This window comes from Bacillus rossius, chromosome 1 (assembly GCF_032445375.1).
Source record: "Bacillus rossius redtenbacheri isolate Brsri chromosome 1, Brsri_v3, whole genome shotgun sequence".
Taxonomy (NCBI): Eukaryota; Metazoa; Arthropoda; class Insecta; order Phasmatodea; family Bacillidae; genus Bacillus; species Bacillus rossius.
The window spans coordinates 193,389,356-193,411,982 of record NC_086330.1 but is presented as its reverse complement, the minus strand read 5'-3'; the positions used below and the strand labels follow the sequence as shown (position 1 = coordinate 193,411,982).

General features: G+C 42.0%; 1 long non-coding RNA gene across 2 annotated transcripts in view; it reads right to left on the bottom strand.

Moving 5' to 3' along the window:
* LOC134529736 (uncharacterized) overlaps window positions 1-17,577 on the bottom strand; it is a 76,087-nt gene extending 58,510 nt beyond the window's left edge. Inside the window, exon 1 of one of the 2 annotated variants that reach the window (XR_010074688.1) lies at window positions 17,489-17,577. This is a non-coding gene — a long non-coding RNA (uncharacterized LOC134529736). Of the gene's footprint in view, window positions 1-12,681; window positions 12,759-17,488 lie in introns of those variants that run through there. The other variant, XR_010074690.1, reaches the window with a different exon arrangement.
* Window positions 17,578-22,627: the final 5,050 nt, after the last annotated feature.

Sequence of the window (22,627 nt, the reverse complement as noted above, 5' to 3'; positions counted from 1 at the left end):
ATTACTTTAGTGAAACTTGGTACTCACAAATGTCGGTCATTTCGAGGTATGAGTTTGTCCCAACGATACTCACCGCATATAAGTGAAGAGTTATAATTATAAATCACAGCTTCCAAGTTTAATATACATTCATTATGTATATATCAATGGTTAAATTTAATTACCCAGATTTGAATCAAAATTTATCGAACAATATTATAATATGTTACGGTTTCTTGGTTCAATTTAATTGTGTCATGCATGACTGTCAATGATAGGAACACAATAACTGTAACAGAATTAAAGTATTACTAATATTTATATTTATATAATATTGTGTTTAAAACTTTATTAAATACATGCAACTATATGTTAGTGAAAACTAGATCTTAGACTAGTATTTTTAAATGACTAGTTTGTAAATAAAAGTTTATTAAATTTTTACTATATTAAATCTTGTGCATATTTTGTACAGAGAATTGTAAGCTTTTAAATCATAAATATGATGATTTATTGTGCTTAATTATACGTTAAAAACTTTAAAATTTAACAGGGATGCTTAGTTTATAAAATATTTAGGAGCTATTTCAATTTTTTTTCTGTGGGGGACTTATACTTGGCCCAAAATTTCACATCAACATTTATATGTATTAAGAAATAGATATTCTTGATAAAATCAATCCTTTAGAGTGTTTTTTTTTAACACATTAGTTTCACTTGTAACTAACTGTGTAGTTAAAACTTGGAAGTCGAATTCAACCTACTTCTAATTGTAATGTCACTTTTAAACTTTGCAAGTATATGTAATCTGGGTGGCAATACAATAATTTAATGACTGACACAAAAATCAAAAGTGGGGAGGGGCAAGGGAAAAAAAACAACTTTCTTTATATGGGCAATAACCATGCTTTTTGTATATCCGTAAGTCCGGGACATGGTGGGAAATTTATCCAAAGTCAACTGCCCCCCCCCCCCCCCTTAATTGTGAAAAAAAGGTGGGGGAGATGTCAAAACCCAAAATTTTTTAAAATGGATTCTCTTTCGATTTGGAGTGTTTCCAAGCCATTCATGGTCCTCAAACTCCCCCCCCCCCCCTCAGGAGAGAAGTTATTTGCCCCCGATTTTTTAAAAGTCTAGACAATGAAGATACGTTGTTAATTTTGATTCTAATTGTCGTATGGATTTGAAACTTTGCAAGTATATGTAATTCAGAAGACAATACAACAATTGTTTTCATGACCAGAAGTGTGAGGTAATATATGCAAACAAAAACACTACTTTGGTGCTATGAGAAATAACCATGCTTTTTATATATCCATATGTCCGGGGCATGGTGGGAGATTAATTTGTCCAAGGTCGAGTGCCCCCTCAATTGGGTTGAGGGGGAGGGGCTAAACCAAAAAAAATTTTAAATTACAAAAATTGATTATTTTTTGATTTGTAATGTTTCCAAGCCATTCGGAGTGTTTAGTTTCCCAATCGAATATCCCCCTCAGAGAAAATGCCATTAGAACTCGATTTTTTTAAGGTCGGGACAATGAAAGTACATTAATTTTGATGTGCTTCCGGGGCCTTCGGGCACTATTGCACCTCCTTGGTGGGTGAGGGGTCGATTGCCCCCCAAATTTTCGGAACTTTGAAAACATTTTTGTAAGCATTTCGAGGAATTTATAAAAAAAATTAATTCAATTTTAACTTAAAAGTAACAAATAAAATTAAAGTTTTAAAAATTAATGAAACACTTTCATTTTTACATTAATCAAAAATTAATAAAAAAATTTAATTTAAGTAGTACCTATGTTGTTTAACAGCGACAGAATGAACTACAACTCTGTTTTACGAAATTTTTTAAACAAGTTAAAAATAAGATTCAAGAAATAAACTAAAACAATTAATTTTAATTTTAAAAAAGGCGTAGGGTGATTGATATCAGTTGTCAAAAATTGTTAACCTCTAGTGTTTATTCGTTCCGGCAAGGTTTATAAAATGATAAAAAGAGAGTAACCCAGACTTTTTTTCATTAAAGTTCTTTGTTTTGTTTATTTAGTGATTCTTATTTTAAGCTTATTAAAAAATTTTGTGATACATCGTTGCAATTAATTCTGTAGCTGTTAAACAACAAACTAACATTTAAAGATTATTTTTACTTTTAAGTTCATATTAAATGAAAGCATGTTTTTTAGTTTATAAAATATAATTTTATTTCATCAATATTATTGCCAACATCCATTAAAATTAGCCAGCTGCAATTAAATTAAATTTGTATTTAGATTTGAGAACCATAAATAATTTATACCTGGTTTTCCTAATGCTCAGTAACATCATTTCTTAAATTTTCAGTGATAATATTTCACATTAACAAACAACTCCTGAATATAATACTAATTAGTATTTATACAGTACCTTTGAATGAATACCAATGCTTTTGCCACTGCAATAGGATATTGAATATTAAAAATAAAAAATGCAGCAAATACTACAGACAGCACTTATTATGTCTGATGTTTCTAGGGACATTTTCTTGTCCACAAACAAGATAAACTTCCGAGACAGGTAGGGAGATGGCCCTGGAAAAAAATAATACCATATAACTCATTAAAAGCCACAAAACTTACAAAAAAAAACCGGCAAGTTCACATTCATTGAATAAGAGTATCGAAAGAGAGTGCCATTTTAGGCAAATAGTTAATGCGTGTATTCCACCAATCCTTGTAAATGTTTTACATCTCAATTCTAAAAAAAAAAATTTTTGCAACTTATTTAAAGTACATATAAATTTATGCAATCTTAAAGGCACACAAGGAAAACAAGATCAAAATACTTTAAATATATTGAGGAGAAAAAATTCAAAAGTCTAGCAGTAAAAATAAACTTAGCTACGATGGGAAGCTACAACCATATCATGAAAGTCAAACTACTAGGTACCACTTCTGTCCCAACCCTCGCCATATAAGTACAATTTTCTCAGTGATGACCACAGTCACCATGGATTCCATCACAGAGGAACATAATGGCATCGCATACAGGAAAGTAAATTTGATAACCGGAAGACAAAAGAATTATATTGAAATTCAGACACAATAAAACTTTTTTAACCATTGTCAATTGCATGATAAAATCAGATATTCTAACAATGAATCATTTAACATTCAGAAAAATAAAAAGTAAATTTATAATTAATTAATACCAGTAATGTGTAGAGGGCTGATCGCGCATTGCCGGTGATTTCGAGATGTTAACTATGGGCGCCACCACGTGGAAGGGCACGTGGACCCGGCGGAGTCTCTCACTCAGGGCGTGACGTAGCCCAAGTGGGGACGAGTTACCAGCCCTTTCTATCCTAGCTACCCAGACCTGGCCCGCTCTAGGCGTCGGGCACGCCACACTCCTAGACTCACTCACCACGTGATTAAATAAGTACTCACTTTATATTTATTCTCCAGATTTAATTTCACTAACACGTCTCTCTACACGCCCGTTACACGTTACACATTACACGGTTAAAAAGCCTGAGGCACGAATCGGTTTAGGTGAGGGCATGGTCCACACACGTGGCCATACTGCAAAGTATACTTATTACACGGTGATGAAAAACTCGACTGAGACAATTAATTAATTAAACAGCCCGCTGACCGAGAGCTGCCCCGAGGATGACGAACGAAAGCGATTTAAAAAGAATTAACGATACAGAAATTACTTGGTCAGTGATGAACAAAGGTTGAGGTCCCCGGGGTGCTGGCGCGTCTGCTCTCGGTCAGTGATGAAGATGGACTGGGCTGAGCTCATCGCTCGCAGGTGGCAACATGGCGCCCTTCGCGCCAACACAATTACCGTTACTGTATTCTACGACTCCGTGCCCCGGCGAAAGTTGAGTAAATTACAGATAAACATTAAAAATATATAAAAATTACTGACAATGGAAAGTTTGTTACTATTTACTTATTTAATGATAATTCATATAAAAGCATTCCTATCCTCGTCCAAGTCCGTGCCTGTTCGGGTCCGCCCGGGCAACGTCTATAGTTATTTAAGGTAACTTATTTAAATTAAAGAAACACAAGTAAACTACACAGCACTGGGGCGAAGATGGATGAAAACAACAAAAAGGCTTACAATTAATATTAACATAGCAATTTTAGGGATCGCCGCACTGCTTCTAAGCGCCCTCTTGTGGTAGTTCGTGGCGCGCAATTCAAACACACGACTACGTACATGGCGGTACAAATGCCGGGGAAGGGGAGAGGAATGTTGAGGAAACGGAGACTGACTAGGCTCATGGGGCGTAGCCCCGGCTGACGTCAATTGCCCCCCCCCTCGAATAGCCGGTCATGTCGACGTTTCCGCTGGGTCGCCTGTGGGCGTGGTCGCCCCCTTATCAACAACAGCTGTGCTTCCTCGCGATCCCTCGGGGTCGTAGCGTGTATCGCGGAGCCGGAACTGGGTCTTGTGACGCCCGGTCTCCCCTCTCTTCCCGCGGTGTTTCGTCTTCCTGCGGTTCGGTTACTGTCACCCTGAACGTGGAGTCTGCCAACGAGTAATGCAGCGGCCATAATGGCTCGTCCGGCGAACCCGGCCTACTCTCTACTTCCTCCGGCCACCTTATCAGTGGTTGGGATGTCGACTGGCCCTCCGTCACTCCGGGCGTGTCCCTGAGAAATCCCCTGAAAGGCGAGACGTCACTCCCCGAGTCTTCGAACAGCCGCCTCGGCCGGACATCTGTGACTGCGAGGGGCGTCGCCTGTCCCGCCCCCAGGTCCGGGAAGCCTCTGAACCCGTCCCCGTCTGTTGGGGTGGACGTGACCAGCTGTGCGGCCGCCCTCCCGTCTGTCTCGTCCGCCGCCTCCGTCTCTCTCTGCCGCGTCCCTGCTCCGTCACGTCTCGTTCCCGTCTCTTCCGCCCCGCCCGCCGCCTCCGTCTCTTCCTGCCCCGTCTCCGCCTCGTCCGCCGCCTCCGTCTCTTCCTGCCGCGTCCCTGCTCCGTCACGTCTCGTTTCCGTCTCTTCCGCCCCGTCCGCCGCCTCCGTCTCTTCCTGCCCCGTCTCCGCCTCGTCCGCCGCCTCCGTCTCTTCCTGCCCCGTCTCCGCCTCGTCCGCCGCCTCCGTCTCTTCCTGTGCCAAGCGCACATCGTCCCGGTGATATTTCGCGGCCCGGCCTGAGGGTAACTTTATCACGACCGCCGTGGGCCCCGCCTTGACCACCGCCACCGGGCCAAACCACTTTGGCGCCAGGCCGGCGCAGAAGTTGCGTCGGCCGGAGGAGAGGGGGTGGAGCCTCGCGTAAACCAGCTGGCCTGGTTTCAGTTCAGGGGGCGGGCGGGTCGTCTCGGGTGTGCGTTGTGCTTGGTAAGCTGCCTGGTTACGTCGCGCCCTATCGTGCGTCTCGGCCAATCGCCTCAGGCGTCCTTCGGGGCTCTCTACGTCCGGGTCCGTTTGTTGTTGCCGCACGTGATACTCCCCGGGGAGGGTGAGGTTCCGCCCCTGGACCATGGTGGCTGGTGTTTCGCCGGTTGCCGCGTTCACCCGTCGCCGGATGCAGTACAGAACGTCCGGGATGTGCGTGTCCCATTGGGCGTGGTCATCCGCGAGCCTCAACCGCAGTTGAACCTTCACCTCTTGGTTGCGTCGTTCCGTGGGGTTCGCGCGGGGGTGGTACACGGGGGTGGTGTGTAGGATTACCCGCCATTTTCTCCCCAGCTGCGCCCACCGGCGCCCGACAAATTGGGTGGCATTGTCCGACAACAGGACCCGGGGGTACCCCCACCTAGGAAAAAACTCCGTTTCCAGGCTGCGTGCAATGGTGCCGGCGCGGATGTTCGCCAGGGGGTAGGCCTCCACCCAACGCGTGTAGCAGTCTGTCACCACCAACAAAAATCTTTTCCCTCGGGGCGTGCGGGGATATGGTCCCATTAGGTCTATGGCGACTGTATGGAATGGCTCGGTGGGCTGCCTGGGTACCTGCTGGGCTGTCCCGTCGGTGCGGCGCGCCTTGTGCCTCTGGCAATGTTTACATCTCCTCACGCAGTCCCGTACAAACTTGTTTACCCCTGGCCAGTAGAACTGTTCCCGCAGATCGCGTCGCGTCTGGTCTGCGCCGGGGTGTCCGGCTAGCCTGTTCACGTGATACATGTCAAACACCTCCCGGCGGGTGGCGGCTGGCGCGAACGTCCGCCATTGGCCAGCTGTCCCCTTAGGTCGCGCCTGCAGTGTCCCGTCCAATACACGGTAGCCTTCACATTCTCCGCTCCCGCAACGGCGCACGATCTCCTGTGTGTCTGTGTCCGTGAGTTGGGCCGCTCGCACGTAGGCGTCTAAGTCATCAAGCTCCGTGCCTGGCGGTAATGTCGGTGTGACGTTAAGGTTTAGGGCACACAATGCGGCTTGGGTTGTCGGGGTGCGCGGGGTCCTGGGTATGCGCCCGCTGGGTGGTGGCAAAAGCTCCTCCCACTCCGCATCGTCACAGGCTGTGACGGTGACGTCCGGATCTCGCGACAGCTCGTCCGCTAGTTCGTTCTGTTTTCCCGGTACATGCTCGACTTCGAAATCTAAGGCCTGTAGAAGCATGGCCCAACGCGTCAGCTTCGAACGTCGCCCCTGCATCGTGGCCAGCCATTTGAGACATTGGCTGTCAGTTCTCAGTACGAATTTCTGCCCCTCCAGGTGTGGGCGGTAGCGTCTGAGGGCCCAAACTACGCCTAGACACTCACGCTCGTTCACGCTATACCGCTGCTCGACGTCGCCGAACTTGGCGCTTGCATATTCAATCACCCGAGGCTCGCCGTCGTCGCCGAGTTGTAACAGGATGGCCCCGATGCCCTTCTCGCTCGCGTCTGTTTGTACGATCAGGGGTCTGCCTGGGTCCAGCCGCGCGAGTAAGTGGCACTGTTGAAATCTGCGTTTTAGCTCGTCAAAAGCGTTCTGGGCTTCCACGGTCCACCTGAACGGACGTTTGGGTGACAGCTGTTCTGTCATCGGCGCCGCTACTACCGAGAACTCTGGGACGAAGGCTCGCAGCCAGTTAGCTAGCCCCAAGAACTTTTGCAGTTGCTTGCGCGTGCGTGGGGGCTCCTTGTTGATAATTACACTCAGCTGTTTTTCCGTGGGTCGGTTTCCGTCCGCGTTAACCACTAAGCCCAGGAAATCTAGTTCTGTGGTCCCCAGGTGGCATTTTTCGCGATTGCATGTCAGACCATGGCTCGCCAGGCGTTCCAAGACTAATGCTAAATGATGCGCATGTTCTTCCCACGTCTGAGACCAAACAATTATGTCGTCCAGATACGCGGCCGCAAACTTGCCCGAGTAGTTGTCTAAGACCCGTGTCATCATCCCTTGGAAGGTAGCGGGGGCGTCCTGTAGGCCGAATGGCATCGCGCAAAACTGAAATCTCCGCCCGTCTGGGGCTGTGAACGCCGTCTTGGGTCGGTCCGCCGGACGTATCGGCACCTGCCAATACCCAGATTTTAGGTCGAGGGAAGAAAATATCTTGGCGTTACCCAGGCCTGAAAGTGTGTCGGCCATGTTCAGCAGGGGGGGTGGGGCATTAATTGTCACTCTATTGATAGGTTTGAAATTGACACAGAAGCGTAGTTTCCCGTCTTTTTTTTCTGCCAACACGACCTGGAAATTATACGGACTTTCGCTAGGCTCAATTATCCCGTCATGCAACATGTCCTGAACCTGGTCTAGGATGGTCTGTTTACCAACGTGGCCGTAGCTACCGGGTGGGATAAACATTGGCTCGTGAGGATGGGTCGGGATGGCATGCTCAGCTATGGTGGTACGTTTCAGCGGGTCCGCGGACGCAAACACATTACACTGATGATCGAGGACCTGCTGGATGGTAGCACGAAACTCGGGGGGAACTCCGTGCTGGAACTCGTCGAGACTGACCTGGTTTACTGCTGGTGGAGTAGGCTTACCCAGCCCGTGGATGGTCCGCCGCCCCTGGGTGCCGACGTGGACGCAGCCGGCCCGGATGTCGATGGCTGCGTGCTGCTCGTAGAGCCAGGGTAGCCCCAGAATGACGTCATCACGTAACTGCTCCACCACCAGCGCCGTCGTGACGGACCGTTGGTCCCGCACGTCCACCTCCAGCGTCGCGACGCCCTGGGTGTAGCAGGCGTCCCCCGTGGTAGCCAGCTGGAGTTGGCCCGGGTGGTACTCGAAGTTGTCACGGCCAATCACGCGTGCCGCCACACAGTTGTGGCTGGCGGCGGTGTCAACAAGCGCGTGGACTGCGCGCCCGTTGACAACCACCGGAATGCGCAACAGGTCGGCCTCCGCCGCTCCCACGTGACCCAGGAGAGGCCCCGCCGCCGTAGGTCTGTTGTTGTTAGGTGAGGCGGGGGAGGTGGGCTGTCTTAGCGCGCCGCCCCCTGCCGTCCGTTTCCCGACGGCTGCTGCGCCGCGAAGTCAGGCCGGAACTTGTTCCTCACCGGGCAGTTCTCGTGCCAATGGAACGTGCCTGGTGGACACGTGTGGCACTGAGGTGGTGGGCTGCCGCCGGTAGTCCGTCTCCGCCATGTCAGCTGCGCGTGGCCGCTCGGTCCGGGTTCGTCGCGCCTAGCTTGGTCTCGGGTGGGCGCCGTGTAGGGCACCAGCGCCTTGGTGTCGGCGGGCGTCGTGTCTTCCTGCTTGGTGCTCAGGGTGGCGTGGATCCTGGTCGGTCTGACAGCTCGTAGGTCCTGCTCTAAGACGCGCGCCTGTTGGACGAACTCCTCTGCCGGACGCCGCGTCATCGGGCGTAAATACGGGCGAAATTCCGGGCGCATCAGCTCAACTACCCGCTCCAGCACTCCGGTAGGTTCTTCTCCGGGAAACAGCCGCTTGTACAGACGTATTTTTTTCATGATAAACGCCTCCGCCGCCTCCGTCGCGCCTTGCTCGAGACAATACAGCTCCGTCCGCACTCTCATCTCTGTCTTCACGTCCGCGAATCTGGCCTCGAACAATCTCGCGAACTCGGTCCACGGCATGTCATACTCCTGGACGATCTGCCACCACGTCTTGGCGTCGCCTTTGAGCGCGGTGCTCACCCTGTTCGCCCACTCACACTCCGGCACTCCGTAGCGATTCAGGCGTTCCCGACACGCGTGTACAAATCTCCGCGGATCGTCGCTGGTTCTGCCCGCAAATTCCGGTAGCTCCACGTGTCCTATGAGAGGTACCCTGCTCCGTGGTGTGTCGGCGGCGTCTCTCACCGGGCTGCGGCCTGACGGGCCCGCTATTCTCACGTGGTGGCACCACTGGCACGTGTACCACCCGTCTTGAAAGGAGATTATTTCGGACTTCGCGAGACACGCCGTGTGCTTGAACGCGCGACAGTTCCGGCACCAGCCTCCCTCCCGCGTCTTGCCCTCACACTCCGCATCCGTGCACTTCCCGTGTCCCGCCTCAAACTGATCCGCCCGTTCTGCCTGCTCGTGGTTCGGCTGCGCTTCATACTGTCCTACGCACACGCACGTGTCCGTCCACGAAGAAATCGCCGTCCCGCTCACCTGGCGCGGTCGCGCGCACATAACACAATATAAGCTATTCTTTTGAAACAACTCACTTGCCTTAATCGCGCCCGGATTTTTGTCAAGTCCGTGGTTGTCCGACATGGTCGTGTGGTGGTGAGGCCGGTCGATTGCCCCTCTTCCCTTCGCTACGCGACGCGACGCGGATGGCGGTACACACACACACTGACCTGGCCCGGCTGCTGTTGTCGCGAGGAATGCGGCCACCTGGCTGCTCGCAGCGAATTCCTGGAAGCGCGCGCCCGGCTGGTCACGTGGCCGGCGCGCCAGAGTCCCGCTATGCGCTCCGCGCGAACAATAGTTCCAGCGCGAACTTTAGTTCCGCGCGCTCCGCGTAACAACCGCCTATCTCACACGCTCGTACAGGTCTGGTTTTCGCGGAAGATGTAACTCGCCCCACGCTCTTGGGCGCCATTTGAGGGCTGATCGCGCATTGCCGGTGATTTCGAGATGTTAACTATGGGCGCCACCACGTGGAAGGGCACGTGGACCCGGCGGAGTCTCTCACTCAGGGCGTGACGTAGCCCAAGTGGGGACGAGTTACCAGCCCTTTCTATCCTAGCTACCCAGACCTGGCCCGCTCTAGGCGTCGGGCACGCCACACTCCTAGACTCACTCACCACGTGATTAAATAAGTACTCACTTTATATTTATTCTCCAGATTTAATTTCACTAACACGTCTCTCTACACGCCCGTTACACGTTACACATTACACGGTTAAAAAGCCTGAGGCACGAATCGGTTTAGGTGAGGGCATGGTCCACACACGTGGCCATACTGCAAAGTATACTTATTACACGGTGATGAAAAACTCGACTGAGACAATTAATTAATTAAACAGCCCGCTGACCGAGAGCTGCCCCGAGGATGATGAACGAAAGCGATTTAAAAAGAATTAACGATACAGAAATTACTTGGTCAGTGATGAACAAAGGTTGAGGTCCCCGGGGTGCTGGCGCGTCTGCTCTCGGTCAGTGATGAAGATGGACTGGGCTGAGCTCATCGCTCGCAGGTGGCAACATGGCGCCCTTCGCGCCAACACAATTACCGTTACTGTATTCTACGACTCCGTGCCCCGGCGAAAGTTGAGTAAATTACAGATAAACATTAAAAATATATAAAAATTACTGACAATGGAAAGTTTGTTACTATTTACTTATTTAATGATAATTCATATAAAAGCATTCCTATCCTCGTCCAAGTCCGTGCCTGTTCGGGTCCGCCCGGGCAACGTCTATAGTTATTTAAGGTAACTTATTTAAATTAAAGAAACACAAGTAAACTACACAGCACTGGGGCGAAGATGGATGAAAACAACAAAAAGGCTTACAATTAATATTAACATAGCAATTTTAGGGATCGCCGCACTGCTTCTAAGCGCCCTCTTGTGGTAGTTCGTGGCGCGCAATTCAAACACACGACTACGTACATGGCGGTACAAATGCCGGGGAAGGGGAGAGGAATGTTGAGGAAACGGAGACTGACTAGGCTCATGGGGCGTAGCCCCGGCTGACGTCAGTGTACCTATAGTATTTTGTAACATAGGTAATATATTTACTGCCATGCCTTTTTCCTCAATTAAATGGCTTCAAATGATTTTATGGTTTGTTAAATTTCCATTTCGTATACAGTTCAGCAATGTTAAAAACCCCAAAAGCTGATTATTTATTATCTAAATCTGTGCAGGAGACTTGGAATAAGAGGAAAAATAAACCTAGTTTAATATCTCACTGAGAATTAGTAGCAATAAGTATAAACTAAGCACACATTCCTGAAAAATAAGCATTTCGCCTCATGTCCCAAAAAATACTATAAGCGAACACAAGCTGTATTGAAACAAAATAGAAATAATAGAAAACAAAAAGTATGCATGCAAAGGAACAAGGTTATATGATGAATTGCAATTAAACATAACACAACGTGGAGCCAATACATCATTTGATTTAAAAATACAAGTCAATTACTTAAATAAAATAATATTTTAAGAAAACTTTACCAATAATATTGAAATTTAATTCCTTAATTTTTATGCAATGTATGTCAGAGATTTTGTGAGTAGTTGGTAACAATCTGAATACATTCACTAATTTGATTATAAAAATTATTTACCTAATTTGACTGATCATGCTTTTATCATGAACTTATTAAATTACTGATCCTGGTAGGTACATACTACGATCAATGGTTGCCCCCATTTTTAAAATTTGTTCTACACAATATATAGAATTATTTGGAATAAACAAATACAACTTCTATAATATAAATTAATTAGCTGCAGTATCTGGGTAACCCCAAAAAGAGGGTGATATATTATCCATGAGTTACATGAAAATGGATAGCGCTATATGACAAGTGTGGTGGACACTGAGAAATGACATACAATTACTGTTTGTATGTCTATGATCTATGATTTTCTGTTATAAAAATGAATTCACACATGGTGATGGTTGAAAAGTCAAGAAGTTTATGTGCTACAGCGCTGTCTGGTGAAGAGTTACTAAAATGGATAGCATAAAAAACCCTCTCCATGAAAAAACACTTTGATATGCAAACTTACATGATGATCGGTCAAATGGTGTGTGTCTCATATGTACCAACATATATGTTTAACTATATCAAGTTTATTGTAACTAGTAGTTAAGAACATGTTATTCTTATAAATTTAATACTTCACCATCTTCATAAAGTAACAGCTAATAAAAATTAAACCAATTTTGAAATTGTAATATTGAAACAAAAATTATAAAAAATGTTTTCTAGGTGTATAGTAACTGTGACAATTTCGCTATGGGTATTTCAAGTAAACTAAGGCCACAAAATTCTGCTTTCTTAACACCATAATTTTTCTTAAAATATCACCATGAAATCATGATACAATTTGGGACATACCCCATTGCTGTACATAAGAAACCTTAAATTTGTACAAAAACATTCATTTGCAATAAAAGATAAACATGCAAACACAGAAAACAAGCTAAAATCAGCCAATGTAAAAAAAAGCACAGAATTCTACTGTATATTTGTGCTGTTGATGTTTTCTTGGCTCTACCTGCTTTTATTTTGTTTTCTGTGTGTTTGCACATTCAATTTTTTTGTATTTTAAGTTTTCTCGGTTATTTTCAGGTTTCTTAAGACATACAGTCATACAGCTATGGTTTATGTCCAAAAAAATCTTTAATCAATCTTACCCATCAATGCTGTAACCATTCAAAGACTGAACCATGAAATCTTGACTTCAGACATGAGGTATATATATTAATAAGTGGTGAGTTGTGTATGTATGTAGGCTACACACACAAAAAAAACCTACAAATGAAAAGATACATTGAAATTTTGGCATTACTTTATAAAAAAATGTAACTTACCTCCACAAACATTCTGATCCCTAAACATCATGTACTCAAAGTAACTTTAACTATAATAGGCCTACATAACACTATACTTGACCATACCAACCAAGTTTAATTATATATAATATCACTGATTTACCTATCCCATTATTTGTTTATTTATTTTATAATTATAAACAAATATTTTTTCTCTTCTTTTTACATTTTGTTGTATTTTTATTTCTTTTGTTTTACTTATATTCATTCAAGCCCTTCCCATTTACTTTATTTTATAATAAATTTGCATCTAAACAACACTGCCCATGTTATTAAAAAAATTCCAGTTTCACCCATTGTAGTCATAACTTTACATCCCCCACCCATGATCCAGTTCTAACAACATAAAATACCTACCCCTGGCTTAGAATAACTTTCCACTGATAGCCTAACTTTAAACTAAATAAACTTTACTGAATACCTGCAGCTTTGTTAATTTCTGCCAACTAAAGAGGCCTGAACAACTTACATTTTTTTTTTTGTTTTCCTATAATTTGTTTTTCCAATTATGTTGAATTTGCTTCCTGTTTCTGCTAAATTCTACTGTTTTATCCTTCCCTGCTGCCTCCCACTTATTATAATCTTCATAACCATAACAACCGAGTTAAATAATATACAACAACCTGATTTGTTCATCCCATAACTTTTTAATTTATTTTTGTTTTCAACCTTATCATTGCTTTTTTTTACAAGCAGACTTTTTTCACAAACCTTATTTTATAGTAAATTTAATCCTTAACAACCCTGCCAATGTTATTAGAAAAAATTGCCAGTTTCACCCGTCGTAGCCATTACTTTACCTCTCCCCCACCCATGATTCAGTTCCACCTACATAAATATATAAGATTACCTGCTGTTCTGCTATAGTCTCCCAACTAAATAGTCTGACCAATCAGCATTATTATTATTTACCTAAATTTGCTTTACTTTTGTTTTAACTCTTGTGCTTTCCTTATGTTTTGTTTCTGTTAAATTCTAAAGTTTTTACACCCCATGCTACCTTCTGCTCATAAAAACTAGACAATAACTACATGACCACAAAATTTTAATCCAACCACACTCCACCCAGTTAAAATAAAACCTACACAATTCCAACCAAACTTGTGTCCCCCCCCCCACGACATCTTAAAATAAAATAAAATAATAATTGCAATCAACTTCACCTTTTTCATTGTTTTATTTTCTTTATTATTAAGTAGCTTGCCCCCTCAATCTGAGGTAAAGTCTTGTGGGTGTTAGACACTTTGTTTACCATCAATTAGTTTTACAATGTTTAGCTGTTCATGATTTTAACCATCAGCTATTGGCCAAATTTTCTATCTGTACTTGAAATATCTGAAGCTTTGAGGGTATTATACACCATTCTTTAAGCATCATGCAAGCTCTTCAAGCAAACCAATACTTTTCTTTTTTCAAAGTTTTTATTTGCTCTGTTTTTTGTTTGTTTTTTCTTTTGCAGGTCTGGATTTTTTTAAGTTTGTGAGGGTTAGACCTTATGTATATTTGGCAAGTGTTCTATGTACTAGATTTATTTTTCTTTCCAAAGTATTACATGAGATACTTAAGGCATGCTTAGATTTGCAAAAAGATAAGGCCAGTGCCATTGTCTGCTCTCAACTTTTAACTCCAATTTCTCCATTGCAATAACTGAATGCTTGTACACAAGATTTTTCCTTGCTTTGGCATGTTTACTCTGCCAAATTAACATCTAGCATCACTTGGTTTGTGTACTGGACTGACCTGAGGTGTCTGGGTGGTAGGGTCTGCCATGAGCAGACTTTTAGTGCCCTCAAAGGCTGCCACCTTTTTTATCTTAATTTTATCTGGTGTTTGCTTTTTGAAATAATGCCTGGCCAAAATGGCAAATTGAACATAATAATTAACTTCACTCCCCTAATTATTTAAAAACCAAATGAGGAGTGGGAAAGACACCCCTACCCGGTTCAGCCCTGCATACAACAGGGTTTGTGCATTAACTGTAGGACAGCATTCAGAAAGATTTAACAGTCAGGTTAACTAATATGCTCCCGCCCCTGTCGTACCACTTCCTGGAGTTGGCTGGGGGGAAGGGGGTCGCGGCGTACATGACTGTACCCTGTCTGGGGCTTGTAGGAACTTCAATACATCCTGGTGTCCATGCTTAGTTGGTCTCTCCGAGGCTGGTCAAATGTGCTCACCCTAATAGCTTTGTTACGGATGCAGTTCTGAGGCCCTTAAAGTAGCAGGTGGAGGGCAGCTATGACTGGGTTATCTTCGGAACAGGCAACCTGCCTATAAAAATTATTATTATTTAAGTAAAGTTAGGAAGGGGCTACTTCCCAGGTTCACCGAATTATAGTTTAAGTGCATAGGTTGAGTTTGAATTTATTTAAGGACCGCAGGGAGCTAGGCTCCCTGAAAACATAGTCTATCCACTTCAAAGTTTTTTGTATTAATTTGATGTACAGGCAGACTAGATCTGACTTCTCACTTAAATTCACTTAGCTGTAGTAAGTCATTGACTTGTGGGGACTTTAAACTTAGTTTTAACCTCCCACATTTTGAGGTAGGGAACCAGCCCTAATTTTAATTATCTTCGGGTGCTAGGCACCCCTGTCCTATTTGGTTATGGTTTTAATATTGCAAAGGTTTTTCCAGTAAAAGTACTGTTTTTTCTGGAGGAAGTTAAGTGTTTTTGAGAGGACTAGATGCACTGATGCTCAGTGTACAGGTCTAGGAATCAAAATCAAAAGTGAAAGGTTTCTTATGTAATCAGCCATACTTTAAATCTGTAAAATTGTAAATATTAAAATTATTATAAAAGAGCTACCTTTTTATTCCCTGATTTCTGAAAACTTGTTAAATTTTAAGGGCTTTGAAGTCGAGGGTAATGGCTAGTTCTGATATATTACATTGAAACAAATATTGATTGAGATATTTAAATTGCTGTACATTAATTCTTACAACAAGGTAATTATGAAGTATAGTGAATTTTGGGAAACCAGGCAAAAATTATCTTGGATGAAAAGTTGGTTATGTTCATTCGGTTACATTAATAATGTAGCTGACCTAAACGAAAAAATCTATTAAAGTGAATTATTAACACTTTCCCCTTAAAATCAGATCTCAGCAGGGTTACCGGTAAGAAGGTGCAGAAAAACACAGTTAATTATTTTTAATGTTTTTCACAAACTAACGTGACCCCTATTCACACCAATTTACAGCCACTTTTATTGTAGCTTACATAACCTATTCCTCACCCTCGTAGAAATTGTTTCGAAAACACGAGAATTAAAAAAAACGCAGTTTTAAAACTTTTGTTTTCAGGAATGAAAGCATCTCTCCTTCAGAATTACTGATATACAATTTATTTCTTTAATTTATTTTATTAACATTTCAAAAAAATTAAAAGAATGTGATGAACATTTCAACATACTTTAAGAAAGACAAATCTTTTTCTGCATTTATTTTCGTGACTTACGTGTTTTAGATTTTATTCTGGAACGATGAACATTTTTCTTATGAGTGAATGATGAACTTTTTGCCTTATGAATGCACTATACCAATTACAACAGCATCTTTTTAATTGCAATTTTTAATAATGCTAAACATAATGAGAGTAACACAAAAGTAGAAATCTCAAATTTATAGTTTTATACTTTCTGAAGAGCACCTGCTTTAGCACATTGCCATCAGAGTACAGCGGGTAGCCAGGAAACAATAAACATTATTTTAACCCCATTTGTCAATTTTGGTTGGGTAAATTAGTACGAAAAAAAGCTTTTAAGTGCATGCATAAAAAAAAGTTCATAGTCCCAAAATAAAATCCATTAGTACATAAAAATTACATTAATAAATCCAGAAACAAATTTTGTTCATCGGAAAGTACATTGTTAATGTTCATTGCATACCGGTACTGACAATGTTTTGAATATGTGTAAGCATAATAAATTAAAGCAAAGAAGACATGCTTAGATAATACTGAAGAATACTTTACTAAGAAAAAAACTTTCAAATAGCTATATATATTTTTTTTAACTTCCTGATATGTATTCAAATTATTTTCTAAGCTGACATTTGATACTTCAAGTTGTTCAATTTTAATGGTAAAAGTTCCGTATCGCGTATCTAAGTTGAGCCCTTTATCTTGATGGCATTAAACTGTACATTTTGACCCAGTTAAGTATATCATTCGATCCTGAACATAATTGAAACTTCAGGTAGAACAATAAATAAAGATTGTAAGTTGAATAAAAGTTGCATTTTTGTGTTTTATTCAACTAAATATCATTAATTTGATGTTACATCACAATTGTGCAGTTAGTGTTTGGTTAGGTTAGCTACGATAAAAAAAACTATAAAAACATTTCTATAAAAACATTTCAATGATTGGTTAGGAATTACCAAGTTAAAGGTGGCTAATTAAGCATAACTAAGTGCCCTTATTTTTCATTATTATACCAATGTAGCTAAACTTTCCTAAACAACCGTCCACACACTAAATATTTACAAACTTGCGGCGTGTCTGAACACCATGCGCTTAACCTATTTATTTTATTATTGGGATAAAAAAACTTATATATATAATATAATTTATTTAAATAAAAACAAATATTCTAATTGAACTTACCTTGCGCATGGACTCACAAAATTCTTCCGATTTTATAACTTCGAAAACTTCCTTGCTTTCTCACTTCTTCCACACATGGCTGACCGCTGACGTCGGTCAACTTCTAGACTCAACTATTTTTTCATTACAAATAGCAGGTATTTTATCAATCTTAGAAGCAGTAAACTTCATTTCAACAATAATTAATATAAAATCACTAGGAATATCTCTTGAACAATTCCATATATATGCGAATTGCGAAACAGCAACAAAACAAAACACGGAATGCATGAAAAAAAAAAAAAAACGATAGTTCACGAAGCAGGCCGAAAAACGCCGAAGTAAATTACGCGCATGCGTAGAGGGTACTAAACCGTGAATGAGAGAGAGGGGCGATAGCACAGCTATCTCTCTCTCTCTAATTCCACCGTAATTTTACGGAGTTTCCGTTTTACAGAAATACGAAGAGCGTTCCATTTATTTACGGGTGTTTCTTCGTTGGAATGTCCGTAAATTTACTGTAATTTCTAACAGTGTGAAGACGCTGACTTCGATTATGGGGAGAGTGACTTTGAGGCTGGTAACAAGATCAAACACTGTGATGAAGCACCTAAAGCTGTCAAGATCGAAGACTGTGATGACGCCCTGAGACCAAAACGATGGAAACGATGCGATACAATTATTATTATTCTGATGAAGCATACGATGATCACTGAGACGATAGTGATATTAAAATATTAATAACATACACTTCAGGAAGATGACAGCATCATAAGTGATTGATTGCACGTGATCCTAAAATGGTAATCGTCTGAGACTACTGACGTTTTCGCTTAGGGCAAGGAACTGCTCGCACCTCAAAGAAGTAGCCTTCATACTCAAAAAACTGAAAGAAGCTGGTTACAAACAATAATGACTTGTTTAACCTACATTTTATAAAAAATAAATAAAAATTATATTTTAACTTTCAAAATGTTGTTTTATTCCTCGACTTCTTCTTCTAACTAAGACAGATTTCTTTTAATACAACTCCTTTTATTTAATAATGTGCTTAAAAATGTACTTCCTTTTTCTGAATGTGATTACATATGTGCTTCCTTTTACTTAATGTCAGTGGCGAGGCGTGAGGTTTACATGAGGGGAAGCAATAACTCCGTTCACACCAAAACATGATGTGGTTGGGGGGGGGGGGGGGAGGGGTCTGGGGGCCCTCCGCCGGGAAAATATGGATTTCAAGGTACAAAATGGTGCTATTTAAGTAGTTTTCTTAACTGAACATTGGCTATTCCACAGGTAGAAAAATTGACATTTTTTTAAATACATTATTTTTGAAAAATAATGATTGACTTACATTATTCTGATAGTAAAATACCTACTCTACATTACTTATATACTAAGTGGGAGTGTAGTATCATCGTACGCCCACAAATCCCCCACGCACTGCCAGCCAACAGCCCGCGGGAGAGATGCGCGCGCCCCGAGAGACGACCGCCGACTGAAACGCGACATCGCCACCTGCCGTGCCGAACTGTACCGGACATAGCCGAAGCAGTCGGCGGAAGAATTCCACCGTCTGCTTCGGCCATGTTCGCTCCAGTTCGGCAAGAAAGCGTTACCTTCGTAGCTTCTACCACGTATTTTTCCAGCCAATCCGCTCCCTGAACCTTTGTACCATGCCACCCCCCTTCCGAAAGGAAACTACTGCGGCAGCCTTCCTGCTGAAAGCGATCCTACCAGCGCTTCTAAACCTAGCAACGCTTTTAAAACAGCATGTTTTTTTGTCAACGAGTTCTTTTTTTATAGCGCACAGTATTGGGTCCCAAGAAGATAGTGTAAAAAATACATACACCTAACTGCACGAGCCAAAGTAAAATACTATTCTGAATAAAATATTGATTTAAAAAATACAATGTCTGGAAACTGCCTGGGCAAGCACTGCTTGCCTTGCTTGCCCTGACGAGACGCCACTGCTTAATGTGCTTCCAAATTTTCTTCCTGTTTTGATTATGCTTACGATTGTGCTTCATTTTTGCCTATTTTCCTTCTATTTGTACTTCCTTTTTTGATTGTTCTTCCGGTTTTTGCTGTCATCAGACCGAGAATTAAATAAGGTACATAAAAACACTCATATTCAAACTTGTAATTTTTAATTTGAAGGTATAATATCATCTCCTTCTAAAGGATGTTGACGCCATGTTTATTTTAAATAAATTCTACCAGGAGCGCTAGTTAACACTTATTAACTGCTAGAGAGCCCTTCCGCCATATTGTTTTTAGTAATCTATACCAGGAGAACAAGCATACACAAAGTCAGCCAGAGTGCGCTGCCGCCATATTAGTTTCTTTTTTTTGCCTGTTAGAGTGCAGGACAGACAACTGTCACGGTATCCGACATCTTGATATTTTAGCACCATGCTTGAAATCTGTAATTATTAAGCTTGAAATTCCGATAAAACTCCAAAATTCATAAAAAAAATTGCCTATTAACATACTGATTGATTAAATTGATACTTGTCATTATTTCGATCCCTGGTCGATGTAAAACAGGTAATTTATTGAATAAATTATAACGAAAAATCCTAAAATGGTTTAAGTTCCTAATCTACCAGCCTTCAATAAGTCGATATGGCCAGCATCTTGAAAGTTCGTATTTATTGAACTATAAATTTGTTAAACACTCCAAAAGCCATCAAAAAGCTTATTTAAATAATGATTGATTCGATCGATATCCGTCCTTGGTTTGATTCTTGACTAGTAATAAGAGTAACTACAGCGTAAAATAAATTTTTAAATTTTGTTTCCATTATCTTTTGTGGAATTTATTAATAATTATATTTAGGTATGTAAAACGACTTTGTACAAGATACTTGGCCGATAAAATATTTTTTTTTGCGCTGTGCCTACCATGGAAGTCTAATTTTTCGATGCATGAAATACCTTCCAAACAATTCATGTACAATGCTATACGTATAGATCAAGTGTTTCCTAACCAAGAGGTATTTCAATAATAATAGACTAACATTTTCAACAGTTAATGTTCAATATCAGGCGTATAGACTAGGCATCAGCGAACCACGAAGTCATTCTTGACCTGACTGCAGTATTGACCACAACATTTAACGAAATGACTCACATTCAACAAAAGAAAAGAACACACAATACATCAATGAACACGCAAGTAACACGCAATACACACACTTGACACGCAATACACGCAATGAAAACGCAATGAACACGCAATGAATCTCAATGAACATACAGTACATGCGAAATGAACACACAGTACACACACAGGACACACAGCACACACATAGTACGCACAATTCATACACAGTACATAAGCAATGAACGCACAGTACACACAAAGTAAACACAATGGACACATATATTAGTAGTATAGGAATGTATTTTCTGGCACAGGGTCCAGGGTCCGGAGCTGTGTGTCCGATCCGCCATCTTGGATTGTGACGTCACGGCGACCATCTTGGAGGAGTGTAACGGGACATAGCGTAACGGGACAAGTTTGACCTTGACCTTTGACCCTCAAAATTCGCCAAAATTGGGCAAAAATTGCCCAAAATTCCACAAAATTCGTCAAAATTTACATTTCTGTGAAAAAAATTCCGCCAAAAATTCTCAAAAAATTCCACAATTTAAAAATCAGGATTTCGAAAATCCTCAAAAGTCGTTTTGTCCTAGAAAGAACCCAAATTCCTAAAAGCGGCTTAAAACTCCTAAGAGCTAGCCGCTCTAAGCCGCAGAGGTCATGACCTTCAAAATTAGGATGTCATGACAGCCATTTTGAGTGATGACGTCACCGTTGCATTTTTAGTTACGGCCGCCATCTTTAAAATCTTGATTTATTATCCGATTTTAATGAAATTTTTTTTAAAATTTATAAAAAAATTCAATTAATAAAAATTTAATAAAAAATATTTAAAAATCATACATTAACGACACGGAACTCGGAGTCCTCAGTTCGAACCCGACGAGCGCAAAAAAAAATAAAAATGGCGACCGATCCTTCCCCCCGTGGTGACTTTTGGCAGACTGACTCCCACCACTTTTTTTCAAAGCATATATATCGTCACCTAGTATGACATCATGTCCGCCATCTTGTCTTCGATGCTGGAGACCACCATCTTGTCTTCGATGCTGGAGACCACCATCTTGTTTTCGGCCGCTAGAGTGCACCGACGCCATGTTAGTTTAGTTCTTATCCGCTAGAGTGCAGTAATCATTTATTACTGTGACACCCGCCATCTTGAAATTTGGCCGCCATCTTGAAAATCCGTAATTATTTAGCTAGAAATTCGGGAAAAGTTCCAAAATTCATTAAATAAATCACTCATTAACTTACATATCGATTCGATCCGCTCCTGTCCTTGGTTCGATACCCGATCGATACAAAACAACTTTAATTAAAAAAATACTAAAAAAAGTGTAAGGTTTGAGATAATAAAAACACAGCAAGTTCTTTTAAAAAATACTTTTATTACATACATACTACACTACTACAAGTACATAAAAAACACAGACAAATTACCAAAGCCTTTTGGATTCCTCGATTCAAACAGTCTTCTTATTGTAAGGACTAAGCCTTTTACATGACTTTAAATGTCTATCCGATCCGTTCATCACCACAGCCAGAGACGGACTGAAATTCATAGCACTTATATATAGTCTTATTAGCCGGTACAACACATGAGTCCAATCAATAACCATGTTCATTATACGTCTCGGAGCATTTTTTATAATGACGATGTAAACTATCGAGACGTGAAATTAGTTTTTTGCACTTTGCACTGAAATTGTATTCTTTGAACATTATTAGAACAACCGCTTCTTTCATGTCTGTGAGCATTTGAGGTGATAGTAAATGATGCACCACAGTATTTGCACTGATGCGAAGTACGCTCTTCATTAATTGAAGTATTCAATGCTGATGTAACTTCAGCTGATGGTGGAACAGCACATATCGAAGTCTCCTCCAGTGTTGTCAGAGGCGTTGCCAACGGGATCTGCTCCAACATCGTCGGCGCCGAGGTCATGATTCCCGTAGTCGATGGTACATCCTCCATCGAGTACGACGTTAAAGACGGTAAAGATGCCATCGAAGTCTCAAGAACAGGCAATTACGCGACTTATGCACCAGAAGAA